General features: G+C 42.3%; 1 pseudogene; it reads right to left on the reverse strand.

Annotated features, from left to right (window-relative positions):
* The window catches only part of LOC102503360 (zinc finger CCHC domain-containing protein 9-like), a 34,223-nt pseudogene that overhangs the window by 21,315 nt on the left and 7,025 nt on the right, over nucleotides 1-5,883 (reverse strand).

Below are 5,883 nucleotides of genomic sequence, written 5' to 3' on the forward strand. Positions count from 1 at the left end.
TCATGTGCACGGAGAGAGGTAGAAAGATAAAAAATGAGAAGTCACCCTCCAGGGGGATTGGCCATGCTGCAATCCCTTCTCCTCCATTCTCCTCTCAGAAATTTGCCCATACATGCGCCCAGCAGGATTTCCAAGCCTCTGTCTCTGGGACTCAAATCACGGTCATCCATGTGAAAATCCAGCAACGTAACCATTACACCATCTGCTGGTCCCTCCCCAGGGTCTTTTGAAATCCTAAGTCACATCATATGATACCTCTGCTCAAAATATTCTAAAGACTATCCTTTATATTAAAAAGTAAAATCCAGGCCCAACTGCAGTGGCACACTCTGCTAAGACAGTGTTCCATAGGCAGTGAGAAACCTGGGTTCGACTCCTGGCCCAACCTCAAGGCCAGGTGTGGTGGAACATGCCTGTAGTTCAGTGGCTTGCAAGGCCCTGGCAGGAGAATCATGAACCCCAAATCCTGACGGGACAGAAAAGTCATTGTGATATGACCACACTCCATTGGGTGTTGTTCTCTCTCTCTCTTTTTTTCTCTCTCTCTCTGCCTGGTGAGTGCATACGCCCTGTGACAATTTACAAAATAAAAAAGTAGTCCAGATGAAATCATGTTGGTGTGGAAGAGATGGCAGCAGTGTGAGTGGAGAGAAGTGAATAGTTGGGAGATACGTTTTGGAGCTAGGGCCAAAAGAACGTAACTGTGGCCTGGGTGTGGGATGCACAGCACTGGGGAATCAAGGACTTCGAAAGTTTGAACTAAATGCCTGGGTAGGTGGTGGTGGAGCCCCTCAAGTTGAAAAAGATAGTGCGTGGAGTAGTGGGGGTAAAAAAGGGCTTGTTGAGGGGAAAGCAGGAAGTCTGGTTTGGACTTATAAAATTAAATAAGCATGTGGAGATGCTGTCATGGCAGACTAGATGTGTGTTACCAGCTTGTAGACAGTGCTTACAGATGTGAGACTTCAACACAAGGAAGGGACTTGAAGGAAGCTGAGATGTGAGGACTGAACCCTGGACATCCCAGGGTAAGTGGGAAGAGGAACAAAGGGAAAGACTAATGAGGACTAGAAGGCACACAAAAAATGGGGCACTTTGGAACTCAAGAGAACACGAGTTAATCATGTCAAATGCTGGTCAGGGGTTGGGAAGGATAGTGTCTGTCTCGGTCATTGGAGAGGCAAACGGAAGGCCCGCAGTGACTTCTGTGAGAAAGAGTTCGTGAGAGTTGTGGAACTCTGATTGAACAGTTGTAGGGCCTGGCCCAAAAGTATAAGTGGAGGTCTACACAATATATGTTTAAATATTAAATGTTATCAACTAAGCAGACCACTAAATAAAGGTTATCCACCTACCTTTACACGTGGACAATCATCATATGTATTGGGAAGGCAAGGGTCAAATTTATAATTCTCTAACTCCATGAGTTCATCATGCAATGGATTGGCAAAGGGAGGACAGTCCCCTGACCTGTCTCTCCTTTTCTTCCCTCCTTTCATTTGCACATATGAGTATGGACCCTCTGGACTGAATAGCCAAGGTCTGCCTACATTCGGTCTTCTTCATTATCATCAAGTCAACAGCCATCTTTTGGGTGTAGACATACACCACAAATCCTTTGTATATACCACATCCTTTGGGTCTGGGGAAGAGCCCATCACAGGTCCTGAGAATGAACTTGGGGCTATTTAGATAGGGAGTTACAGGTTCTTAGGTTCTCTAAGTGAGGTCTGGAAAGGTAAAAACTCCAAGTGGGCATTTTTTCTTGGTTCTGTGAATTTCTCACTTCATGGGAAGGAGCACAGCGGAAGGGTGATCGTGGGGCTGATGGGCAATATTGAAGTGAGTTAAAGAGGCAATGGGACAATGAGAGGTACATCACAATGAGTGATGGAAAAAGCAAATGCAGACAGGTCTTGGAAGAAATTTTTCCTACAAGGGGGCTTCAAAAAGTTTGTGGAAACATGACATTTAAAACCAAGCTTATTGGGCCAGCAGGTGGCATGGTGGTTAAGATGCTAGAATCCCACATGGTTGACCATGGTTTTCAGACCTGGTGGTCTGAAAATCATTCCAGGCACATGTGAATGCATGCCCAAAATCTCAAGAGAAGAATGGAAGAGAAGGAATTGTGGCATGGTCATCCCCCTCAGGGGTTAATTTCTCACTTTTTCTCTCTTTGGTGAGTGCACGTGTCCTATGGCAAAAACAAAACAAAACAAACAAACAAAAAAAACACAAAAAATCCCCAAAACTATATTAAAAAAAGCTTATTTTTTAAAGGATCATTTTATTTAATTTTATTCACTGTCTTTATTTTATTTTATTTTTTAAAAGTTGATCGGAGAGAGACAAAAATACAGAGGGAAAGTGAGAAAGCAAGCTGCCAGGTTTAGGACTAGAACCATGGCCAACCAGGTAGGAGTCCAACTGCCCTAACCACTACGCCACCTGCTGGTCCAAAATAAGTATATTTTGATGCAAAACATTTTTTAAATTCATGCAAGTTTTTTCATAATACTGATTTTCCATGAACTTTTCAAAGACTTCTTGTATAATGGCATAGTAACTGGAAAAAGGAGCCAAAGAAAGATTTGCCCTGTGGGGACCAGCAGTTAGTGTAAAGGCTATGTCGCTGGATTCCCACGTAGTCGACCGTGGTTTGAGGCCTGGACCCGGTGGCTTAAACTCATGCTGGGCGCTTGTGCGTGCGTGCCCAAGATCCTGAGAAGAGAATGGAGGAGAAGGGATTTCAGCATGGCCATCCCCCCTGAGGGGTGATTTCTCGTTTTCTGTCTCTGTGTCTTTCTGTCCTTCTGGAGAGCGCACGTGCCCTATAGCAAGAACCTCTCCAAAGCAAAAAACAAAAAACAAAAAACAAAAAAATAGAAAGAAAAGAAAGATTTGCCATATGTTTTTAAAGATAGTGCTTATATGATGATGATCAAAACAATTCAGCAGGGGGAAGTTGATGAGAAGAGAATGGGGATGTTAGAAGCAGAGTCCTTGAGCAGACGAGAGGAATAGGACCTGATCCCAGTTTGAGTGGATGGGATTGGCCTGCAGAACTCCATGGAGGATTCTTCCACTCTAAGAGTAGGGGAAGCAGACAAAACAGGTAGAGATGTAGGTAGATCTGGCAGCGGGAAGAATAAATATATGATACTTCTGCCATTGTTTCTAGTATTCGCAATTAAATAGTAAGTGAGAAGTAAGGAGAACTAAGTTATGAAAAGTTATCTGGACATGTAAAAATGGTTGAGATGGCGCTGGCCCTGGAGCACAGTGGGTAAATGCTGTTTGTTGGGAGCTGGATCTAACATGGACGACCATGGTTGGAATTCCAGCCCTGGGGGCTTGAAAAACATGCTAGGTGTACATGTGCTCATGTGCCCCAAATCCTGACAAGGTTGGAGAAATTAAAGAGAAGTAATTGAGGTATGACCATGTCCCTAGGGGAAGAGACTTCCTCTCTCTCTCTCTCTCTCTCTGGGTGAGTGTATGTACTCTCTCTGACAAAAAAGTAATAAATAAATAAATAAATAAAAATAAAAATTGAGATAGTAAGTGTTATGCTATGTAGGGACCAGCAGATGGCATAGCGGTTGTATCGCTGGACTCCTATTGGCCAACCACGGTTTGAGTCGTGGATCCAAAGGCTTGAAAATCACATCGGGCGTGTGTACATGCATGCCCAGAATCCCGAGAAGAAATTGGAGGAGAGGGAATTGCGGTGCAGCCATCCCCCCTCGGGAGGGATTTCTTGCTTTCTGACGGTTTCTCCAGCTACTGCATGTGCCCTATAGCAAAAGTCTCTCTTAAAAAAAAAAAGAGAGAGACAAATAATAATAATAATCTTTTGAAGGTTAATATAATTTTTTGCTATAGGTCACGTGCGCTTACCAGAAAGACAGAGAGACAGAGAGATAGAAAGCAAGAAATCACCCCCCAGTGGGGGATGGCCACACCACAATCCCTTCTCCTCCACTCTCCTCTTGGGATCTTAGGCACACGCGCACACGCGCCCGGGGTGAGTCTAAGCCACCTGGTACAGGACTCAAACCACAGTCTGCTACACGGGAGTCAAGCAACATAGCCATTACACTAACTGCTGGTCCCATGAAGGCTAATATTGACCATTTCCCTCCTTCTTAAAAAAAATTACTTGGGAAAACAGAAAAATAAATATTTTTGAGGAATTACTATTACAGGGCAGGACTGGGAGCTCACTGGAGATTCGTAGGCAGAAATTTAAAGCAAAATCAATAAGCAGGCCCAGACACAGGGTCAGACAGTGGGCACGATGACAGAGCCACAGGAAGACTGTTATTCGGATCCCAGGTCAACTTGAAGCAAGCATGAGTGTGCTCATGATCCTAGCTGGCTGCAAGGTGGGGTCAGGGGTCGGGGTGGATATAGTGGTACATGGCATGATGAGATACTATTGAGGGTGATAGTTTCTCTCTTAAAGAGAAAATATTTTATTTAATAAAAAAATTAAAATAAGGGATCAGCAGGTTGCATAGTGGTTAAGGTGCTGGACTCCCACATGGTTGACACAGTTTGAGTCCTAGACCTGGTGGCTTGAAACTTCCACTGGTCACGTGTGCCTAAAAATCCCAAGAGGAGAATGAAAGAGAAGGGACTGCAGCATGCCCACCCCCCTGAAGAGAGGGAGATTTCTCATTTTCTCTCTCTTTCTGTCTCTATGTCTCTGATGAGCACATATACCCGATAGCAAAAATCTCTCTTGAAATAATAAACTAGAGGCCTGCAGATGGCATTATGGGTGCTGGACTCCCTCATGGCTGACCACAGTTTGAGTCTCAGACCTAGTGACTTGCTTTCTTACTTTCCCTCTCTCTCTCTTGCTATATCCCTCTCTGGTCATGTTAAAATAAATAAATAAAGTTAAATAAAATTAAATAAAACAATTCTTTTTTTGTTAAAGAATCATTGCATTTAACTTTATTTATAGTTTTATTTTAATTTGACCAGAGGGAGACACAGAGAGGGAGACAGGCAAAGTGAGAAAGCAAGTTGCCATGTCTGGGACTTGAACCGCAGTTGATCACGTGGAAGTTCAGCATGATTAACCACCACACCACCTGCCAGCCCCTAAATAAAACAATTCTTAAAAAAATAAAAAGTAAATAAAATAAAAATAAAAGTAAAACAGTAAGCATAATTGCATATATTTACCACCCTTCTACTTTCGACTGGCCTGAGTACTGACAAGTGAAGTAGAGTTTGATTGATACAAGAAGGTTTGTGACTTTAATTTAAAATACTTAAAAGAATTTGATTGATGTAGACTGTAACTGAATATTTAAAAACTTCTGGATAACTAAATAATTTCAGACTTATTAGGCTTGTAAATAGTGCTTAAGTACTTGTTTGTAGGATTTATAAGTTGGCTTTATCAGATGTTGGAAGCATTTAAGTGATTCAAATTTGTAATTGTGGTTAAAAACACCAAAGCTAAGGGAATATTTATTAATCAAGTTTGTAAATGATGTTAAATATTTAGGATAATTTTATGTCAAATTTGCAAGCTAATTTAGCATGGATACAAGAACAAAAATCAGTCATTAATTTTAGATAAGATGTGCCAGATTTATACATATAATAATATGATTCTTGAGTAATGCTAAAGATCTAGGAAAAACTAGGATTTAGATTTACAGCTTTAAAATGTTGAGTATTAGTTAAGAGACAAATAACTGTGGGACCAGCAGATGGTGCAATGGTTGAGTGGCTGAACTCCCACATAGCCGACTACAGTTCAAGTCCTGGACCTGAAGGCTTAAAACTCATGCCAGGTGTGTGTGTGTGTGTGTGTGTGTGTGTGTGTGTGTGTGTGTGTCTGTCCGAGCGCGCGAGTGG

The sequence above is a fragment of the Tupaia chinensis genome, unplaced genomic scaffold (genome assembly GCF_000334495.1).
Source record: "Tupaia chinensis unplaced genomic scaffold, TupChi_1.0 Scaffold000231_2, whole genome shotgun sequence".
Taxonomy (NCBI): Eukaryota; Metazoa; Chordata; class Mammalia; order Scandentia; family Tupaiidae; genus Tupaia; species Tupaia belangeri.